The sequence below is a fragment of the Lissotriton vulgaris genome, chromosome 9 (assembly GCF_964263255.1).
Source record: "Lissotriton vulgaris chromosome 9, aLisVul1.2, whole genome shotgun sequence".
Classification (NCBI taxonomy): domain Eukaryota; kingdom Metazoa; phylum Chordata; class Amphibia; order Caudata; family Salamandridae; genus Lissotriton; species Lissotriton vulgaris.
The window spans coordinates 1,137,187,951-1,137,211,622 of NC_141697.1; positions in this window are offsets into that span (position 1 = coordinate 1,137,187,951).

Genomic DNA, 23,672 nt, shown 5'->3' on the forward strand with positions numbered 1-23,672 from the left:
CCAAAACACACATGTGCACCTAAGTTTCTCCAGCCCGGCTGAATTGAGCAGCTTGGCTGGAGAAACCCTGACAGACTCCCTGGTCTGAGCAGGGTGTGTTTATTGCCTTAAACCAATCCGCTGTACGCTCGTGACACGGCTCGTGAAAGCACATGAGAGCACGTGTACAATCCCAACACCGTGCTGCTCTCACATGAGAGCAGCGTGGGATTGCAGAGAGTCTGTGATGTGGCCCCAGTGGTTTCTGTGACCAGGAAGAAAGAGGCCAAGCATGGCGTGGGAGGCAGGCGGCAGCTCCAGGTTAGTTTTTTTTAATTATAACCCCCCCCAGATGCACACCCTCCCTGGCTCCCCCGCACTCCCTCCTCCACCCCCTAACCTCTTTATTGTGGCAGCCACCACTGATACTCTAGATCTCCATTCTTGTGTTAACACTGAAATCTGTTTTTAGCAGTCTAAATGTCTCCTCAATTATCCATCTGGTGCATTTATTTGCACCACTGTAGAGCACCTCAATGGGGTTATTTGGTGAAAGATATGGTTTCAGTTTCTAGGGTTGTAAAGCATATGCACTGACACCTGTGGAAGACATGCACATGAGTGCCTGCTCACAACATAAATGACACAATACTCTTCAAGCATTTCAGTATGCTGCATTGCCTAATAGATATCCCTCATCAAACTCCCCAGGTTCTAGTTGTCAGGAGATGCCACTGTGCCTGAACATGAAGGAATCATGGGTGCTTTCGTGTGCTGGAATACAATGGCAGTGATGATGTGGTATGCGTTACACACCACGTTTATGTTAAGGGAAAGTGTATTTTTGCTGTTTCAGTGAATATATTTCAGGTGTGATGGTGGCATATGGCATATGCGTTCCATCCATACACCCTACTACATGTGAAAAATTGACAATCCTACCAAAATCCAATTACATGACTCAGATTTTAGTGGCATTTCTTGGTGGAAAGATGTATTGCTTAATATATATTAACATGGCATCAAGGAAAGTACGAAAAAATGTGACAATGCCCTCTGACACACACCACCTGCAACAGCAATGATACCCAGATAACTACCAGATGCTAACAGGTGTAGTGAGCACAGCACCTTCTCATGAATGTGAATGGTATTGCTGTGCATTGTGTTGCTTTCAAGGTGTGGTCTCAGGAGTGCAATCAGATCTTAAATTACATCACTACTCAGCTGTATTTGTCATAAATGTCCTTCTCTGTCTGGTTGAAGATGGTCACTCTGTAAATGTATTGCGACTTATATAGCGCATGTATCACCCGAAGGCATCAAGGCGCTTGCCTTGGGAACCCGTCCCAGCTTTTTCCCTGTGAGATAACCCCTACTGGGCATCCCCAAGGTGAAAGCCAGGCATCCCGCAGCGGGTGGGCCGCCGTAGTGGAGATTAAGCAAGCTATTGCCCAGAGTTGCAGCGTGGGACCCCATGATTAGAATAGGCACCGAGGCGAGAATTATCGAGTCCGTGGACATTTTTACGCTCAGGACCCTGCCGCGTCGGGAATTTAACCCTGGTCCCGGGGCAGACCTCTGCATCAGGGTCTGCCGCTCTAATCAGTGAGCCACACTTCTCCACATATACTCTGTATATCCTCTCCTGTCTCTTCCTCCTTGGCTAAAGCCAAAACTTGCATTCTTCTTGCTATAATGTACAATGCCGCTACTTCGGAAACACCCTGATGCATTTGGGCCATTATTTATAGGTTGCAGCCAGTTAACTCCTGTTCTGACTTGATGCTAATTTACACGTGGTAATTTGCGACCGACTCCCCATTCGCAAATTGCGACTAATTGAACATACAATTTGTGTCGTGCTGTTTAGAATTTCCTAATAGCGAGTCGCAGTATTCAGTCACAATATTAAGGGAATCGCAATTCTTTTGCTTTGCTATTTCCTGCTTGTGAATGGGCTTCAGACATACCGTTACAGCAAAATAGCAGTCGCAGAGCACCTAGCGACTAATTAGCGAGTCGCTAACGCTACGTACATCTGGCCCTAAATTATTTAAGGAAGAGTAGGCAAGACAAAAAAGGTTTCCCCTTGGACTGGCTAAGGTCCTTGCTGCATTGGCTCAGTTAACTACAGCAACAAAACAATCACATGCAGTGTATCAGATGGTACCTCACTTTTTATGTTCTGATTCAAGAGGAACATGGGTCATTTAATTGAGAGCATTTCTTCCTTTCTGTATGTGGATAAAAGCCACATCTTCCTCCATCTGGATGTGGATTCCGAGAGTTATGTTACAAAGGTCAACATTTAGTAGCAGAGCAGCATATAAATACGGAGGAAACAATATTCAGAACCATGTCTGCCGAGGTTGACCTGCTGCTACTGTCACCTCCTGTATTAGTCCTCAAAATGGCTGCCTTGTGCCAAGCACACCGTTGTGAATGAGTGTGTGCTGTCTAGCTTAGGAATTATACCGAAGACATACCTTTCCAGAACAAATTCCTAGGGGTACACAATCTCAGAATGTTCCCACACATTGGATGTGTGCTGGTCACTGCAGCACACTTGCAATGTATATTTTATTTTGAACAATAAACTAATTTTCCTGTTTGCATTTGCTTCAAGTAGATGTTTTGACAAAAAGGGTCTGATTACAATGTAGGGTGGATTGCCACAGGCCGCATGGCGTTGGCAATCCGCCCTACATTTCCCTCCGCCCGCCACCCATTTCCCTCCACCATACTAGTATGGGGGGGGTCCCCGGCAGACGGAAAGATCATCCGCCGGTTTTCCGCCGGTTGACCAGTCGACAGGGCGGAAAAGGGGCTAGATATGGTGGCGGTGTCTGCTAGACACCACCATCCATATTAGCATGGGTAAGTAAGGCATGCGGATTTTGCTGTCGGGGGCCCGTTGCGGGCCCCCAGGTTATTGGGGGGGGGCAACATGGAGGGTACCTATGGTACCCACCTACATTGTCATGGATAAGGTGGCAGACACTGCGCAGTGCCTGTTACCTTGTGCATGACAATGCACACAGTGCATTCCCAGCATTGTGGCGGGCGGTGCTGTGAGCACCGCCCACCACAATGCTGGATATAGAGGATTCCACCGCCACGGTGGCAGTGGCATCCTAATTGCATTTGCGGGACTGCCGCACCACTGGCGGGCGGTCCCAGCACCGCCAGGGTGGCAGGCAGACGTAAGTCCGCCCGCCATCCTAATCGGCCCCAAAGTTTGGTCTGGCTATCCTAGTAAATCAGGCATTCCATACAACCCTATAGGTATCACTCCCTTGACACAAAGCAGAACAAATAAAGTATTGTGCATTAATAAGTGCACCTTTCGAGTGCAAAACACCTTTTACTCTGGATAATATATTGCATGCAGTACTTTGCGCCATACTGCATCACATTGCCTCACATTAACTCTAGCTCAAAGCCATGATATATCTGACGCCTAGATGACTTATCACAATTTATTTTGCAATGTAGTTTCCCACACCACATCAATATCTATGAGTGTGCCCAAGATGGAGATCCTAACAAAAGTGCGGCAATTTCAGAAAATATATGAAAAAAATAATTCTGAAGTAAGCTTTTGGGTCAGAGCAGTACTCCTCCTCTCCTCCTTCAGCAAGGCCACACCACACACCATTTGTTGGTCAATAGTTTAGATGCCCACAATACCCACATTTCAATGGTGAAAACTTGGTCTCCTCGCATCTGTGTTGATAAAGTCCCCCATGTGTTTTTATAATATTTGCACCCTGTTTCAGGACTCTTGTGCTCACTTTAGCACTTGTGTATCTCCACTGTACATCAACACCACAGATCAATCCCAGGCCCCAGTGTCTCCTTATATTTGTCACCAGGGGGGTTAGCAAAATGGGTATGCTTTAGACCAAGACTATGTGCAATCAGTTTCTATACAGTTTCTATACAATAGACTACAGTGCCCCTCTCCATGAAAGACAACTCCCTCCATTTCTCTATCGCCACCTCGGGCTCTGATAGTGGCCTGCTTCTTGTTGCTGCTTCTCAATCCTCTACCATTTCTTACAACTAGATTTGGTAAGGTAGAAGACCTTTACTGCTCAGTAACAACATCTTGTCTGCTGGGACCCTCGTGAGGGCTCTGGCTGTCAGTAGCAGACATCTTAAGTCCTTGTGACCTCCAGCAGTATTTTCTCGGTAAGATCAATGGCTCTTGATCCCCACTGCCAGAGCCTCATTGGAGCCTGCAAATGCCTCAATCAAATGCCTGGTGACGACAAAGTCTAAAAGAGGACAGTTCCAGGCTATTATAGGTACCCTTTGTGCATTATTAAAGGGGTCGGCGGGAATTAAAGAGGATCTTTAGCAGTCAATAGACATCTTGGCCTGCAACCAAGACACGCCGTTTAGCTTTTTTTTTATGTTAGCGCTTTTCAGCAGACATCCTTGTATAACCTGTTATTCTTTTGGGAACAACAGTGTTGATTCTGGAAAAGGAAGCCCATTCTTCAAACACTTAATGGTTAAATCACCTGGGATTAACCCCTGATATGGTTTCTTGGATTAACTACAAGATTTTCTGTCTAGATGACAACAGCAGCATACATTAATTGATTTTTTTCAGAGCACTGCTCTGTGATACAGCTTAGAAATGCTTACGCTGAAGATTCTAGTTTAAGTGTAATCCATTAATTTGAAGGATTTTGGTCCCCACCTAACCTCTTTTTACATTTCTCCTAATGCTGTATGATAGTGCTGATTCAAGGGTAGTGTAGAAAATTACCATCTTGTCCATGTTGTCCCCCAAGTTGTGTACTATTTGTATTGGTCACTTTATTACTCTGTACACTTTAACACTGCAAACCTGTAGTAAAGTGTTTGTTCTCCCACTTTAAACAATGTTGACTTGACATACCACTAATTGGTCAATTTAACTTGTCCATAATCACTAGTATATGATACAAAGTGTACCCAGGACCTGGAAGTTAAACGCCACTCGTAGAATTAAAACCTATTGCACTACTCACTTCACTGACAGTACAAACCTTGCTTCAGGATACCATTGTAGCCTGACTGTAGCAGTGTAAAAACTGTCATTTGAACTGTCAAAATAAGTCCCTTTTGATGGGTCAAATTCTTCCTTTTAAATAATACTCAGAAACCCCAATTAGGCCTTGTGATCCATTAGGCAGGGGCATGGCATTTAAAAGTAGACCAAGTAAACATTTAATGTTAACAAGAGCTCACTGTGACTATCACCCAAAAGCTTTTTCCAGTGTATGAAGGCTTTCTGGACTACAGAGAAACACAAGGAAACAATATTAAATATATATTTCTGCTATCTCAGGGTAGAGACCAGCTAGAAAAATGATTCAACAACTCATTTTACTAAAAGCCCAATTCAAGTCATATTTTTAATACAATTTAGGGAAAAGTAACTTTTGGAAATGTACCTTTTCCCTGAACATTGCTCCCACAGCTAGAGGCAATGACCTTGGTGTGTTGATGTGTTGTGGTTGCCCTAACAGGATAGCTCAATGGAGAGGACCCAAAAACGTGATTTACTTCAAGGAAGCCTCCCCATGTCACAGGTGAATGTGAGATGAGACCTGGTCAGCATCCTCCTTTGTTCTACCAGTTAGAAAGGCACCAAGCCCAATAGGGTGCTGTGGAACTATTTTGTAGTGACCACAACCATTGCCACACTTTGAGGGGGCACTCAGGCTCTGCACAAGTGGAGAAGGATTTCACCATTTTGGATTTTAGGAGTGAGAGAACTGTTACATTGTTTAGAATAGGGCAGACAGGTACTGCTGAAAAGTTGGTAGGCTTTTCCCCTATGAGTTAGGGAGTGGACAGGAGCAACCCCACCCACAATTAGTGCCAGGCATAAATGTGTTGTCTCCTGGTTCCATCTCAGTGGCAGCTGGTGGATTTTCAAAGTGGTGAGGTGGAAATTTTATACCTGAGTATAATAAGTGAACGAGTAAAGTGAGCGACCCTGAAATGCAAAAAGTGGGTTCGGGAGGGGTTCTTTCCCCGTATGAAAACTGTGGAAAAAATGTGACTGACAAATGGTGACTCAAAAACACATGTTTTATTTAATATGTGGGCTTTAGCCTGCCCACAGCCTTCCCATTTGCTTGCTCCATCATCTGTCTCATATTCTTTGTCACCATTTGTCCCTGGCATGCATAGTCATGCCTCTTCTTGTGTGTATCCCTCCCCTCAGAGCATGGACCAAGTAATTGTAAACATCCACTGCTCCAGTTTTTACAACCATTTTAGGACCATACATTTTTCTTTCAGCACCTTACACAGTGCTTGTGCTTTAACCAGATCCGTCTCTTCCCACCTGCCCTCATGCCCTGCCCACAGATCACCCCCTTACCATCACTACATTTCCCTTTGTTGCTGCTTTCCGTCTCCACAACTCTTCCCTCCCATCTCTGCTTGCTCCCTCTCTCCTCCCAGGGCTTGCCACATCCACAAATCACCCCCTACCCCAAAGCCATAATTGCTTTAAACCCCTATTGTAGTCTGTTTGTTCTAGTGAGTAGTGATGTTCTGCCTTTTAATGTCATGCTGTGTATAGCTGGCATGCTGATTGGAGCATGTGTACATGGCTATTTATTGGCACATTTGGGGTGTGTTTATTTTCTGCACGTGTGTATACTAGGTGTGTGTGCATATTTAAACCATATGTGGTCATTTTTGCAATGGTGCTTATAGCTGGAAAATAAGACCTCAAGTGTATCAGGTATGCATTATGGGAAACAGCCATTAAAACGCAACTTTTACAACGCACTACCATTACAACGCAACTTTTACAATGCAGGATCCATTACAACACATGCCTTTACAACGCATGACATTACGTAGCAGATGCTATTACAACGCATGCCATTACAACGTAAGTATAGGTAAGTATATAATTTTATTTTTTCTTTTATTTAATTCATAACATTTTTGAATTAATTTAATTTATATTTAAAATAAATAAATATATTAATTTATGTATTTATATGAAATAAATTAAATATAATAATTTAAGTCATTTTAAAAAATAAGTATGAGTATAGGAGTATATGTTTTGGGGTACTGAGGTATATGTTTTGGGGTGTTTGGGTATTTTTAGGGTTCAGGGCTAGGTTTGGGTTATGGGGTACAGGGGTATTTTTAGGGTTCAGGGCTAGGTTTGGGTTATGGGGTACAGGGGTATTTTTAGGGTTCAGGGCTAGGTTTGGGTTATGGGATACAGGGGTATTTTTAGGGTTCAGGGCTAGGTTTGGGTTATGGGGTGCAGGGGTATTTTTAAGGTTCAGGGCTAGGTTTGGGTTATGGGGTGAAGGGGTATTTTTAGGGTTCAGGGCTAGGTTTGGGTTATGGGGTACAGGGGTATTTTTAGGGTTCAGGGCTAGGTTTGGTTTATGGGGTACAGGGGTATTTTTAGGGTTTGGGTTATGGGATACCGGGGTATTTTTAGGGTTCAGGGCTAGGCTTGGGTTATGGGGTACAGGGGTATTTTTAGGGTTCAGGGCTAGGTTTGGGTTATGGGGTACAGTGGTATTTTTAGGGTTCAGGGCTAGGTTTGGGTTATGGGATACAGGGGTATCTTTAGGGTTCAGGGCTAGGTTTGGGTTGTGGGATACAGGGGTATTTTTAGGGTTCAGGGCTAGGTTTGGGTTTTTGGGTACAGGGGTATTTTTAGGGTTCAGGGCTAGGTTTGGGTTATGGGATACAGGGGTATTTTTAGGGTTCAGGGCTAGGTTTGGGTTATGGGATACAGGGGTATTTTTAGGGTTCAGGGCTAGGTTTGGGTTATGGGGTACAGTGGTATTTTTAGGGTTCAGGGCTAGGTTTGGGTTTTGGGGTACAGGGGTATTTTTAGGGTTCAGGGCTAGGTTTGGGTTTTGGGGTACAGGGGTATTTTTAGGGTTCAGGGCTAGGTTTGGGTTATGGGGTACAGGGGTATTTTTAGGGTTTAGGGCTAGGTTTGGGTTTTGGGGTACAGGGGTATTTTAAGGGTTTAGTTTTAAAAATAGTACTTTATATAATTTAAATAAATTACTTTAAGTTATTTTAATATTAATTAAAAAAAGTTCACCTAAAAATTAATTAATAAAAAAATAAGTAAATATTTATTAATTACATTTTTTTTAAAAATAATATAATTACCTATACATACGTTGTAATGGCTTGCGTTGTAATAGCATCTGCTATGTAATGTTATGCGTTGTAAAAGTTGCGTTGTAAAGGTATGCGTTGTGAAAGTATGCGTTGTAACTTTATCGCAGGGCATTCCAGAGCTTCTAAAACACATGTGTCTTCTGCTGTAATTGCATATCCACGTTTCTCCTCTGCAAAATTATTGAACTTATTGTGTCTCACCTTGTTGCTTCTCTTTTCATAGGATGGGACTCTATTTCTTCAAATTCCTCCTGTTGGGACACTTTCTTACTTTTTCCGCATTCACCTGTGTGCACCTTTGTTGCTTAACTTGAATTCTCTTCAAAGGTGCCAGGCTGGGTGTTGCTGTCATGAAGATCTGCCTGCTCCTCAATATCCATGACAAAAGTAGTCCTTCTAATGTGGTTGCCGATATGATGTATTTCTTCATGTTCACTACTGTAAAGTAGGTTAACGCTGTGATTCCTTCTGTTTTTTTGGACAGTTTTATATAGTGCCAACACCACCGAAGGTATAGGAGCACTTTACATTACCACAAGTTACTTTTTTTGTACAGTTTTATATAACACTAACACCCTCCATAGGTATTAGAGCACTATATATCACCACCAGTTCCTTTACACAAGGACACATCCTTCTTCTTAGGCACAGGGGCATTATGTGATTTGCCCAGAATCAAGGATGTTATGTTGATGCAGAAAGTCAAGACCTGAAGGCATTGGGGTGCTTTACATTTGCATCAGATACTTTTAATTGCATAGTTTTAAATAGTGCCAACACGACCTGAAAGTATTGAAGAGCTTTCCTTTAGACCCAGTTACTTAATAGAAGGACACATTAATTTTTTTGGACTGGTAAAATGAAGTGATTTGCCCATAATCAAGGATGCGTAGCCGACGTTGAAACTCAAATCGGTTTACCGGCTCCATAGTCGGCAGCTTAGGCCCGGACGCCATATCCTTTCCTAAAAGGACGCCATATTATCTTCCTAGCCTTGACCTCAATTCCACATTTTATGATTAAGGATAAATCACTTAATCTGCCTGTTTCTAAACCCAACAAGCATTGGCTAAACCAGTGTGTTAGGGAGCCCAAGGCCTAGCCAGAGAGCCAGGTTCTACAATAACATGTGCTAGATGCCATGTCTGCAGCTACTGTAGGACTGAGAAGGAGTGGGCTTCACGTGAGGGAAGGCAGGGTGAACCGCAGCAGACCAAAAGAAAACTTCAGACAAAACTCATTCACCAACGTACTTATTCTCGCACGGCCTCGTGACTGGACAGCATTGGCACAACTTATTAACCCACATTGTAGAAGAATCTGGAAGGAAGCTGCTGGACTCCTCCCCCAGACCCCAACCCACCTATTATAACAAAATCAATAGGAGTTGCTGGATCTCCGTGGAAGAAGCAGAGGCCACTGACACACCTACTCCTGCATTGTCTCAGACAGCATGCCTTGCCCCCAGCCATTGAGAATAAGGAAGATCTTCCGACTCATCGCTGAGCCATGTGAATAATGTCTATTCTATGCAGTAACACATACACCACACCAACCAGTGTGTTGTCACTTATCTGATCTATACCTCCAAGCCAAGGAAAACTTCACCCACCCCATGCATGTGCAGTGCCATGGGCCATCCTCCACCACCCCCTTAAAAAACAACACCAATTTACACATATTTATCACTGATAAGCAAGCACAATTTATTGCTGGCTGCTCTGTGTTTTTTCTCACCCATTTTTTACTCCACCCAGAGTGGCACGGTGATGCTCATCTTGGTCCTTAACACCACCAGTCCCAGTACCATCTGCAGAACAACCCGAGTAAGGCAGAAGAAGACTGAACCTGCTGATTGTGACCTGAAGGGAGACCTGAAGGACTGGATCTGCTCCCTCTTCTACCCAGGGCAAATAAGTGGACTCCAAGGGTCATAAGGGTGACCACCTGTTCAAGCTGCACATAGAAAACAAGCTTCAAGAGACTTTTTTATGGAAAATGACCATCTGACCATTTCCAACTGGACCTGCCCTGAAGCCTGGTTTTGGCATCTACTGGAGTGAGTCCTGACAACAAGTGCTGTTCCAGAGGTCCTTGAACCCTTGGCTGTGCCTGGCTGGACGTCTCATACCACCCATGAAAACCTAGGACTTTAAAACTTTTTTAACATCAAAACTTCTGGAGGACTGGGACAAACCTGCCGAGCCAATCCAGCAAGGTGTGTTGTCGCAGGGCTGAAGATTTAGCTTTCTCCTACTTTGAGCTGCTCCACAGCAGCAATTCCAGTTCAGCTGGACCTTGCAGAGATAGTATCTGGCCTCGTGGAGCCATCTCCGCTACAGCCTCCAGTCCTGCTCCTCTGAAGGATTCCACACTCTGAAGAGACTACGTTCAAACATTGATATCTTGCAGGGCGAATGTAGAAAAAATGGATCTGGCAGGTGAGAGGTTATCCCTGTGCACAACATTTAAATTCCTCCCACTCACAGCTTTTCTTGCCAAAACCAAAGACTTCAATAGGACCACATCCAAAGACTACCCAACCTCATGGAGCCCTTTTCAGCTACAGCTTGCTACTTGCCCCACTGAAGATTTCTAACTTTTATGTTGGAGATAAACAGCGTGATTCATGAAGCAAAATTGCGCCCGCAATAGCTGCGAAAATGCTATCGCGGGCGCAATTCCCATAATCGGAATTCACCATCAAAGATGCAAATTCGCAAACACAGATTTGCGAAATCGCTAAAATATTCGCAGAATGCCGGCAGGATACCAATTGCGAATCGGAAATAGCGAGAAAGCACGGATTCTGCGAAAATAATTGCGAAATCGCACATTATTCGCAATCGGTATTCATGAAAAATCGCTCTTAGCGAGAAAGCCAAAAATCGCATTTTGCGAGGCGCAAATTAAGGACATCCCAAAGCAGGTGGTAACCATCAAACCCATAGGAATTTTTTTTTTGAAAAACCGTTGGCCAATCAGTAACTGGTGCAGGCCTGAACAAACACACTTAAGGGGAAGCAGCATCAACAGAAGGAGTCTCACAATGCCAGGAATGTACATGGTGGTCAGGCGGCGAAGGCTACAGCGAGCAGCAAGGAGGAGATGCAGAATCCAGGACAGGATATTCCGCCAGCGGGTCACCCTAATGGGCCAGACCAGAGAGCAAATATACGCAAAGTACCGGCTCAATGGGGCTATGATCATCAAGCTTATACAGGACCTTGACCTCCTGATGCAGCACCCAACAAGGCGGACCAACGCCGTCCCAACACATGTCCAGGTATTGTGTAGCCTGCACCTCCTGGCCTCTGGGAGCTTCCAGGGGATAGTTGCGGTAGCTGGGGGGATATCCCAGCCCACCATGTCCCGCTGCCTACGTAGTTTCCTTGACGCAATGCTGACCCAGCTACACCACCACATCAAATTTCCCACCAGCCAACAGGAATTGGATGAGACCAAGCTACAATTCTACAATGTTGCCCGTTTCCCACACGTGATAGGATGCATTGACTGTACCCACGTCCACATTTGCCCACCTGCTGCAACGGAGTACATGTACCGCAATCGCAAGTCCTACCACTCCCTCAACATCCAGATGGTCTGCAATGCAAAGACATACATCACGGACATAGTGGCACAGTACCCGGGGAGTACACATGACTCATTCATATTCCGGCACAGCGGCCTCCACACATGACTGGTCAGGGGAGACTTCGGGGAAAGACACCTACTTGGTAAGTACACTTTGCCCACAATGTCACATTGCAAATGACTAGCTGCGCTGCACAGGCACTCACCCTCTGCTCCTCTCATTCAGGTGACAGTGGGTACGCCCTGCGTGAATACCTCCTCACCCCATACCTCAACCCTGCTACACCACAGCAACGGCGATACAACGTATCACACATACGCACAAGGAATTGCATAGAGAGAACTTTTGGCCTACTGAAGAGCAGATTCCGCATACTTCACAAGACAGGTGGGGCCATGTACTACAGCCCTGAAGTGTGCTGCGGCATTGTGGCTGTGTGTGCTATCCTACACAACATTGCTACCAAGCGCCGGATACCTGTCGACATCTCTAGCAGTGAATCGGAAGGGGACAACCAGCCACCTGCACATGCGCGCCATGCACGCGGGGAGAACCCAGCTGAAGGCCACAGACGTCGCAACCACATCACACTGAACAGTTTCTAGTGCACCCTCTACCCTCACCCCACAAATCACAAATGCATGCAAAATGTAATAATGACACAACGCCAATGTGTGCTGCAAAATAAAATAATATTGTTTCATTCACAATAATAGAACCAGTTTAAATGTTGTCATTGGTAACAGTATTTCAGCATACTGCTGTGTGAAAGGACAGGGCAGGCTTATACTCAGCCTGTGCCTGAAATAGTCCTATGAAGTCAAGTGCGCCTCCTGCGCGTACCACCCAAGCGCCTCTGCGGCTCATCCTCATCCAAGGCACGTGTACCTGCAGTGGGCCTGGTGCTGCGCCTGAGTGCCCCTACTTGTGAGGCAGAGTGGCTGCTCACGCTCGATGTCCCCTCACTGACATCATCACCCCCAACAGTGGCAGGTAGAGCAGGGTGTAGTGCTGTCACGGCAGTGGTCAGGTGCTCAAGGACCCTGGCCACATCCTCGCAGCACTGGATGAGCTGCTGCTGCTGCGCAAGGGACCGCCGCAACAACTGTGAGGTGGCATTGCCTATTACATAATTTGACCTGGTGTAGGCCGTCAGCCGGGTCAATAGCTGCCGGTGGCGGCGGCGTGCTGCGTTGCGCTGCGATGTAATTGCAGCAGTGTTGGCCTCCATGGCTGCAGTCATGCGGGCCATTCCCTCCCCCACACCTGCCATGGCTGCTGTCATGCGGTCCATCCGGTCCCCCACTCCGGCCACATTGCGCCCAATGTTGTACAGCTGTATGGCACCTTGGCGGCGTGCCTGCAGCTGATGTATACGGAGCATGCGTCGTTCCACGCTCATTCTGGCCAGCCGCTGCCCGTTCCCCCTCCTGCTGATAGGTGCATTGGTCTGCAGGCGAGACCTGCCACGCCTGCTCTGCTGCCCTGACACAGTGGGTGGCCGCTGTGTTGCCACTGTTTTGGGCCCAGATGTTGAAGCACCAGCTGCTGGTGGTGTCACAGTAGGTGTTGCTGGTGCGGCAGGGGCTGGAGGCACACTGGTAGAGGGCCTGGCTGCAGGAGTAGTAGCAGTGGCAGTGGCTAGGGGCACACTAGTAGTGGGCCTGGCTGCGGGAGTAGTAGCAGCGGCAGAGGCAGGGGGCACACTAGTAGTGGGCCTGGCTGTGGGAGTAGTTGCTGCGCCAGAAGCAGGAGGCACACTGGTGGTGGACCTGGCTGCAGGAGTTGTTGCTGCGGCAGGGGCTGGTGGCTGTGTATGTGGCGGCACCTCCTCCTCATCCTGTGCCTCCTCATCTATTTGCAGCCTCTCACTGTCGCTGCTGTCTGCGCCACCTGTGAGGGGAAGTGGACGTTCATTAGTTGCATGTATCTGTCACACGTGCAGTTGCTACATGCATGCTGGGTGACATTCCCTGACTGGCTATGGCTTTGCGTACTTTGGAACCTGTCTGGCTGCATTGTGGTACTTCTACATTGTGGCCACACTACATGTCCCACAATGCTTCAGGGCATTACCTGATGTGCAACAATGGCATGACTATGGGACATTATGGGAGGCTATATGGTCATGGGCATTCATAGGGGACAGGGTCGCAGTCACATGCCACTTACCTTGGATGTCTTGGGTGGGGCGGGATGAGTCCAGACGAGTCACTCCAATGCATGCCTCCATCTCCAGCGTGTCTTCTACTTGGTCCTCGAAGGCTGTGTTTGGAGGGACTGTAGGTCCTCCTCCTCCAGTGCCCGATGCCTCTCCAAGCCGCTCAGCCACCTTCTCTTTGGCACGACCTCGGAGGTCGTACCAGCGTTTTTTAAGTTAGTCCAGTGGCCTATCAGCCACACCCACATAGTTCACCGTGGACGCAATACCCTGCCAGATCCTGCGTTTTTCCTGCTCCCCTCCTAGAGTCCTTCCCAAACAGTTTGGAGTGGTTGGCCACCACCCCTTCTATTAAATGCTCCAGCGCCTGCTCGGAGAATTTTAACTTTCTCTTCCGCCCTGTGGTGTTGCTGGGCCCAGGAACTGCATCCTCAGACATTGCAGCACTGTAGTTTCAGAGTAGAAATCCAAACAGAATTGCAGGAGCTCTCCCAGTTGCTGACTCGAAGTCTGCCTCACTGTGGTGAATGGGGGTGGGAACTGGCTGCTTCCTGGTTGTGATGTCATCACTGTGCTCGAAATGCGACTTCCCGTTTTCCCGATCTCGCGATTTTGCGATCTCGCAATTAGAGATATTGCTATCCTGACACGGATATAGCCGGAAATAGCGATTTTTCTGCGATTATCGATAATCGCAAACGGCTTTTGCGGCCGCGTGCGATTCGCTTTCTTTTATCGCTAAACATCATGAATTCCGTTCTGCGATTTCTCAATAGCGATTCGCAATTTTTCGCTATTTGAGAATCGCAGATTCCGGTTTTCATGAATCAGGCTGTAAATCCCAAGTAAAAACCTCCAGTCAGGTTGAACCTGGTTTCTGTAGTTGACCAGTACTTCACACCAGTTGGCCTCAAATAGCTCTTAGGTCCCAGCCTTCAGAGTCCAGTTGACTGGGATTGACAACTAATACTTTTTGGTGCTGCTTTTATTTCAAACGTTAAAAATTCATACACTGATTTTTGTAGGTCTATTGTGATTTTATTTAATAACATATACTGCATTTTGGAATTGTTATTGTACTGTGTTTTGACGTTATTACGTTATTGACGTTATTACTTATTATGGGCATCACCAATGGTTTCACTATTTGTGCAAGTTTTCAATAACACAGTTAATACTTGGGCTCTTGCAAGGATATGCTGACAGGTATATGCTGCAGAGAACCTTTGCGTACAGAATACTATGATGTCATTTCGCTAGAGATGACTTTGAGTAGGGGGAAATGATAAGTTGGCATATGTGATTCATTGCAATAACCTTGCTGATTTGACCTTGCAGACTGATACTCGATTATGCAAAGGAAAGATGGAACATTAAAGTTAAAAGCATACTCAACTTTCTACCAGTGTTACTTCAAAAGTCAGAGTCAACATTACTCAAGTATTTACCCTGCAAATACTGAAAACCTAAGGAAGTAAGTGTCTTGGAGACAATTTGAGCTTAAGCTAAGGTTGTTAAGTGCCACTTGGGATTATATTTAAGGAAAGATGGAAAATTTAAGTTTAAAAGCTTCAAATACTTTACTTTCTACCAGTGTTACTTCAAAAGTCTGAGTCAACATTACTCAAGTACTTCCTCTGTAAATACTGAAAACCTAAGGAAGGAAGTATCCTGGAGACAATTTGAACTTAAGCTAAGGTTCTTAAGTGCCACTTCGGGTTGTATTTAAATTGATCTGAGATAGAACGTATTATTCCTTCATTCCCTGTGACACTTGACAAGTAGTTTTCTCCTATTTGTGCCACTGGCATGTGACAATAGTAATGATATCCGCATGGCTGGATGCATTACAATATTATTATAATTTTTTTTTTGTTTGAACGCTTGTCATGCTTACAAGGCCCTCCACTACACCGGACGGGCATACCTGAACAGCCGCCTCTTCTTCCACGCACCCAAAACCCACCTCTCCCTAGCCACCGTCACATGGATTCGCAAGACCAGAACCGGAGGAAAGTCCTTCTCCTACTTTGCTGCAAAGACTTGGAACACCCTACCCCTCCAGACTATCTCCCACTGTACCCCAGTTCAGGAAGGACCTCAAGACCTGGCTCTTCTTCAAATGACCCCAGCACTTATGCGGATCTGCTCCCCACCTCTCCCCACCCCTTGAGACCCTCACGGGTGAGTAGTTGCACTTTACCAACCCTTAACTGATTGATTGACTTGTCCCTCAGTTGCAACTGTGACACTAGGGCTTGTGGAACCAGTGCCGGCTCCTTGGCTATGGTGGAGGAGCGTCGCCCCACTGCTTTTGAGCAGCATGAAGTAAAGGAAATATAACATAATAAAAACTTTGAGTCATTATCATGTTATGTTTCCTTTGCGGGCAGGCGGGTGAGGCAGGCTGCACTACTCTCGGAGCAGGGCAGGGGAGGAGTGGTTTGCGCTCTCCTAATTGCACAATGACTATTTGGTCGGCCCTCTCAGGCTGCCCAAAACAGTCATGCGCACTTTCCCTGTTCTCCATGCGGTGCATTACAGCATGCATGGAAAACATACCCAGGCCCCCATTTCCAGGTTGAGTATCGAACCAGGATGCTCAAACAAATCACAACGCTGCACTGCAGCATTGTGATTAGTCAGGGATGGCTTGGATGTTTACCAATCACAATGCTGCATTGCAGTGTTCCGATTGATCAGGGGAGCCTGGCTGTTCTTCCTCACTTCCTGTTCCTTGAGTCCCACGACTAGAGATGGAGCAGAGACCCGGGACAAGGTGGCAAGGTAACTGATTATTTTTTTTATTTTATTTTTTAATTGCGCAACCCCGCCTCTTCTCCCCCCACCCCATCTGCCTTTCGACCCTGGAGTCATGCCTGCTGCCACTGTGTGGAACACATGCTGATAAATCCTGGGACAAAATATGCTCCATTAAGAAGATACAGGAAAGGCATGCACAGAACCATGGACCACTGCCTACTCTTAAAAGAAACAGAACTGTGTTGTTGTTTCTTTTTAAATGCATCACATTTTCATTTAAGGGAAATGGGCTGCATTAAAAAAAAAATATTTTTTGAAAAAGCAGTCACAGACATGGTGATCTGCTGACCCCAGCAGGCCATCATCCCTGGGAGTGCTAGCCATTCCCAATGGGGTCGCAAATTGCACCTGCCTCATGAATATTAATAAGGCAGGCAATTTGCAACCCCATTAGGAATCACAAAGAGTGTCTGAGACACTGTTGTAAATTTCATTTTGCGAGTCGAAAAACGACGTAATTTGTAATTCGCAAATTGCAAGGTTCGTACATCTGGTCCATACTGACGTTTTTATGTAACAGAAACTGAATATCCTCTTATCGTGAATATGCCCCAAAGCTACGGTTCCAGTAGGACAAACATTTAGTTGTATAATTTGTTTACTTTACATATGTGATCTAATCTTAACCTTGCTCCAAGACGGGCAGGCCACTTTACATAAAGCATAGTCCTGCAAAAGGAGCATATCCAACATGGAGTGATGTACATAGGACTGTATTTATTGTGTGGAGTCTACTTTAAAAACTACAGAAAGCAGGATGTGATGATGAGTTGAAGGGGAAACATACAAAAGGGACACTTCAATTATTTTTAACTTTACATATATTCACACATTATACACATATTGAGAATTTCAGGCTCAGAGAGATGAAGTGATTTGCCTGGAGTCACACGATTTTTAGTCGCATGCAAAAGGTTGGATTGAATGCTGGGTATATATGAGACGATTTTTTCACCAAATGTCCAAATTATTAAACGTCCAGGACTAAGATAAGTCCGTGAACAAAGTGGTTGTATTAAGCCTTCCTGTGCAAAGACATCAAGTTCACAGTTTTCAAACTCTTTTCTCAATAAAATCATTTGAAATTTCAAAAAACAGTCAGTAGAAATTAGTTTGTCTGATAAACTTGGCAAGGATATTATTACACATTTTATGAAATGGATAGAAAACGTAGACCCTAAGGCTACTTTTGAAGAGGTATTTGCCAAAAGACTATGTCCCAGAGTCATCGTTAAAATTGGAAACATTAAAGAAACCACATAAAATGCATGGGATTAACGAACACGTTAAAAGGCCTTAAGAGAGAGATTAGTCTGTCAACTTGTATGGTATAAAGATAAAGACTCGAGAGTGTTGCCAAAGTGAGGCAGAAGGGCGCTGCGGGATATTCAATGCTTGCCTCCAGGTAGTATGGCACAATTATCAAAGATAGCAAACAAGGAAACGATGGCTAAAAGTACTAGAGGTCATTGGCCCCAAAATGTAGCCACCTCTATGGCTGCGGTTTTGAGTCTGCTCGTTAATACTTAGCAGCATATTTACAAATACAGCCTTCTGCAGCCCTAACATTTGCTCGCAGCAGTGGGTTGTAAAGAGAACTCGAAAAAAGCTGAAAAGTCTTATACACTGGATCAATCACTACATCTTCTTTGCATGACGTCATAAAACTGCTGGAGGAAGTGAGAGTGGAGGACTGGTTGCTGGTTTGTTTGAGATTTGTTGCCCATCTCAAGCTCATTCGTGGAATGATCCTTAAAGGGATGGCGAGCTATGATCTTTGTTTCTTGCGGTGAAGCCCCACTATCATACTTGGGTTACATGTCAGCTGGTCATAGACGGGTCTGTTCTGTTCCTCACCTTACACTGGAGAGGTCATTTCTTCTCTCCTCTGTTTTAGCTCCCAACCAGCTGACCAAGAACAGGTGGGTCCTGTTGGTGTAGTGTGGGCATTCTGCTGGTGTGCAGTGCGGTGCTTGTCCAAGGCTTTGTAGGGAAGCGACTTAAGTATGTTGTCATCCTGTGGGAAGTAATTGACTGGGAGGGTGGCTGTATCCGGGGTGTGGATATGCTTTGCTTGGGTTGTCTTACAAATGCTTCAGCAGCAAAGGTGACCACGAAAGCAACAGAAAGCATTTTCAACAGTTTTCGGAAAAGTGGTAAAAGAGGCATGTAATTTCGATTTTTTTTCCAATTTTGGAGTTTCCAGGAGCAGAGCTTCAAGGCTGGTGATATCTGCAATTTCCAAGCGAGGTAACATAGGTTGATTCCTTGAACTGTTTTATGCAGGCCAATGTGAAGATTCTCTCTTCTTCAGAAGGGAGCCACCCCAGGCACATTAGAATGAGGGAAATGTGGCCCCACGTTTTTGGACCGCATTACCAACCTTGATGCATCAGACAAGGAAGGCAGGTGTATTTTGGGAATCTCCACCAGCGACACATTGGCCTACTCGAGTCTTGATAGAACTAGAGATTGCATGAATTATTTACAGTCAGGGCCTGGTATCAATTTTGTGAAATCTCAGAGTTGTTTTAGCTGGTATTTGGGTCCCTTGGATGCGTTGTTGCATGTGAAGGCTAGAGTGGTTTGCTTTATATCATCCAGATTCCTTTCCAGTATTTATGATCCTTCAAGCCACTTTTTAGCCAGAATGAGATGATGTACCTTCAGATGGTGGCAATTAATTCCAGGATTGACTCTTGATAAAGATAAACAATAGTTGTTTCACATACTGTAGAGAATTGCATGTCGTTGGTATAGATGAGGTCATTGATTAGCTGAGCAAGTAGGTGTGGACCTCGATGTATAGGTCAAACAACGTAGCTGAGAGGACTGGATCTGTGGTACCCTACACTTAAGCCGATTTGCTTTGAATATTTAATTGGCCAATTTGAAGGATTGGCTACGATTTTTAAGAAACAATGAAAAGCGTTTTAGCACTATGCAAGTAAGACCCATCCTTTCCTTGAGTGTCCTCAAGAGTGAGGCATTGTCCATCCTCTTAAACATTGCGGATAGGTTTAGGAGGATGAGAAGGCAACAGTTTCCATCGACCATCTCATCAGTTTCTGTGCTGTAACGTGCTCTCACACCAGATTTCAGATTTTCTAACAGATCAGTAAATAATTTTTGGATTTGAAACTCCATCAAGATTTTAGAAACTTTGACTAGGAATGATAGATTTGTAATTGGATGGAATTGTTGTGCCCTCTTTGATCTGCTCCCTGTTTCTTTAGGACAAGAGTGACCTAGTACATTTTGAGATTCAGAGAGTAAGGTACAGCTGTCTTCTTGATCTCTTTCCTTGTAGTCGGTAGGGTCTGCATAATGTTCTGAGTGTCTGGTATTAATTAGGTCATCTTAGATGATTTATTCTAATGATGACAGGGTTTCCTTGGTTTTCTGAGTGACAATATTCTTCTCTTCTATAATTTTATCTGTTATGGAGAGTTTTTTTTTACTTTTTCAATGAAGGATGTAGTTAATTCTTAATATTTTCATTTTGACTGATTTGTTATCACCATTTAGGCTAAATCTGTGATTTATTCTACAACTTAGACCAAATGTTTAAGCAATAGGTAGTCTGGTTTCATTTTTCCTTAAGGAACTCTGATTTGAATTAAAATTGGGGAGGTCACTTTCAGTTTTTGTTTTGGGACTCATCTGCTTCTAATTTTGAAGTCTAACACCTGTGACTCTGATATCCAATGCCCAGTGTATGTGCTCTAAACCTAAAATAAAATAGAAATTGGCTAAAAAATTCAATTGGCATATTTAATTTTACTATCGGTCTACTGTATATGACGCAGAAACCACACTTACGCCATGTAAAATTAAATGTCACATGTGTACTGAAGTATTATATTGTGCCATCCACTTTGGGATCATGAAATATATCACAGGCCTCCACTAACAGCCCGTCCCCTGCACTCTGTACGTTCTCATGTTAGTAGACTGGCCTCTAAAATATAAACTCTTTTGCAGGGCTGAAAACCTGCTTCCAAGTACTAAATAAGTCACTTTAAAAATAGCTTATTACTCGTAATAAGATAGGGTGCATGGTGCCTAGAGGTGGTACATGCCTATATTAATGTTAGCTTATACCTACAGTAAATAAACACTGTATTGGGTTTAGCTGTCCCCATAGAAAACACTAGTCAAACAGATTAAATTACTTTTTCAGCTTTACCCAGTAGGTAACAGCTGCAGAAAAAGTGTAAGAGATTTTACTCACTGTTTTTAAAAATCCAATTCATTAGGAAAGTCAGATATTTTCTAGCTAGTTAAAAAGTATAGCTTAAGTTATATTTATTTCCCTTGGACACTATGTGCTAATTAACCTTAGATGCAGCTGATGCTATAGTTGTAATAAGGTGTGAAATGCTTTTCAGAAGCCGAGTAATAGACCACTTTGAATGAATTTACCTGCATAGGGAGGGATTAATTGTGGGTTTGTAATGCGCTAGAATCGACTCCTGAAGGAGTATCTCTGTGCAGTAGACCGCTGGGGAACCCGTCCTGGCTTTCCCTGTGAGATGGTCCCTACTGGGTATCTCCAAGGTGAAACCAGGCATCCCCGGCGTATGTGGGGGGCCATTGTGGAGATGAGGCAAGCTAATGCCCAGAGTTGCCGAGTGTGAAACCTGGTTAGAGTAGGCACCGAGGCGAGAATTATCGAGTCCGCTGACCCTGGTCCATGACCCTGCCGCGTCGGGAATTGAACCCTGGTCCCGGGCCATCCTCTGCTCTCAGGTCTGTCGCCTCTAACCAGTGAGCCACACCACTATACTCTACCTAAACTTAGAAGAATATCCAGGGTGGAGCAGCTTCCCCTCCTATTGGCGCAGCCTCAGTTCCACCATGGCAAGCCTCACTGAGGCAAATGTAAAACCTTTGTACATTTGAAATGGATCAAACAGGCACATGTCAAAGTTCTTGTGTATCCATGTCTGGTTATTGAAGGGCCCTGATTTGTCTTAACAGACATCAGTCTCATTTTATGCTATGGATTCAGAGCCTACTTCAATCAGGGCTTTACTGTTAGGTGTGGGAGGACAGTAGTAATTTCCATAGTACACTCCCCTACACCTCACCAGCTCACAGAGCCCAGTTTTAGTGTGGGAAAACACATTTAGCCATCTCAGATTTGACATGACACACTGCATTTTGAGCCTTTTTGCAGTAAGGCAAATATGAGCAACTGAAAAATAGGTAGACCAGGGCCTGGGAACAATTACTCCATTGGCCAGAGGTAATTGGAGTGTCTTGGGGTGCCTTCCACCCAAAAGCTGATGAATTCTACAAAACTGCACCCTCACCCAGCCTTCATCAGCACTCTGATGGGCAAGTGGAAAGATACCAGGTAGACTGAGCGTGCTGCACTTGACTTCTGTGAGAAGAACCTGAGGAGATTGGATACCCTTTCACTTGAAATCCAAGTACAGAAAATCTGATTCCCTGGGGTCTCCTAAATCATTAACATGCTCAAGATGATAGTCCTGTGAAGAATCCCAGTGGGCCAGTGGCAACTGGAATGGGGCAGAACTTTGCTGTTCACCTTTGCCTGACACCCAGAGAGTCTCTATGTGCCTTCTCCTAACGTGCTGCCACCTTAGATGTGTGGTCCTGTGGTTGTTTTTGCAGAAACCTTAGAAGACTTTGGGCAGCATTTCCAGCACCAACAAGGGTGAAAAAACTAAAGACTGTAGTTGAAGTAAGTGTTATCATGCATTGCATTTACCATCTTGCACTGGGTCCAACTGAGTGCACGGATGTGAGACAGTGTGCTCCCCTCCCTTTTTCCTTTTCGTATATGCTATCTGTGTATATGCAGACTGGGAAATCTCCACGCTCAGAAACTTATTATTAAAATGCAATTTTGTGAATACTGAAAAAGGGTACGCTCAATGTACACAAACATGTAAGTTTACCTAGATGAATGAGGCCCTGTGTGAGTGGTCAGATTAGCCCACCGATATAAACGAGTACATTTTTTAAACTTTCATTCGTGATAAAGAGATCCAGGAATGGGAATAGTAGAGAGACTACAAAGTTGCTTTGGTTTTCCCAGTGCAAGATGAAGCCTTTTGGGAAATATTGTTGGCCGAGTTGATAATGTGTTCCAGGGGGAATTTGATGAGTTGTTCAACTAAATTATTAATGTTTCATCAAGGAAAGTAGATGACCTCAGTTTTTCTAGCGTAATAGTTGTTTGTATTTCAATTGATAGGCTTTGAAAGGACATATTTTTTTTCCTTAAGAGATCTGCATTTTATAACATGTTCAATAAACACCTCCTCTCCCCAACTTTTAGATTATGTCTTGGGAGATGATATAGTATTCCAGTGGGCCCAGTATTTCTAGTTCTGGTTGTGATGAATCAGTTAGTCAGTCATAAAGCTTTATTTGATCAATAAAAATCATAAAAGCAAACATAACAGTTACACAATCATACAAATATATTTTCTTATAAAGATTAAAAAACAAATAATAAATGTAAATACAATATAAGGAGATGTGACCTCATGACAAGTACATATTGCTTGAAAACACCTGATCAATCAGGCAACATTTTTTCTGACCCTGAGAGCCCCAATCAAAAAACGTGCAATGTTAAAACAGATTGAAGGACTCGTCAGCAATTTTAAGTAAACCAACGCTGGTCTAACTTGCATAAACATGTGATCCTTAAGTGAAGGCATTATATAATGATGTTGAAGGGCTTGATAGTGGTCACAGAAAAAAATTAAAAGCAAGGTATCCTGTTGAGAAAAGTAATCATAAGAACAAGATTGTGATGAATCGTTGAGCTATGTTTCAGTTAAAAATATCAAGCTCTGATCACTGATCAGTTTGACTGTGCCTAGGCTGTGTTTTGCTGCTGATCTACAGTTTTGCAGGAAGCATCTAAGCAAGGTTTAT